We start from the raw sequence: 455 nt of genomic DNA on the forward strand, positions 1-455 counted from the left end.
GTGCAACGGGTGCAGAAAATCCACTTTCACAAGTATATGTTGTGGGAAAAGGCGCTGGGTACTTCCCAGCTTATCAGAGAGTTTTGAGCACTCATAACAATCACAGAGCTGTCAATAAATATTTAAGAGCCTACTATGTGCCAGGTACTGCACCAAGCACTGGGGATGTGGAGAAAGGCAGAAATAGTCCATGCTCTCAAGGAGCTTACAGCCAAATGGGGGAGATAACATGCAAACAACTAGATCTAGCTAGGCAGCACAGTGGATAGAGCCTAGGGCTTAGACTCAAAAAGACCTGAGTTCAAATCCAGTCGCAGACACGTATCAGCTGTGTGACCCTGGACGAGTCACTTAACCCTCTTTGCTTCCCCATCTGTAAAATGGGAATGATAATAACACCTCCCTCCCAGAGTTGTGAGAGTCAAATGAAATAATAATTATTAAGCGTTTGGCAC

This window comes from Trichosurus vulpecula, chromosome 2 (genome assembly GCF_011100635.1).
Source record: "Trichosurus vulpecula isolate mTriVul1 chromosome 2, mTriVul1.pri, whole genome shotgun sequence".
NCBI classification, from domain to species: domain Eukaryota; kingdom Metazoa; phylum Chordata; class Mammalia; order Diprotodontia; family Phalangeridae; genus Trichosurus; species Trichosurus vulpecula.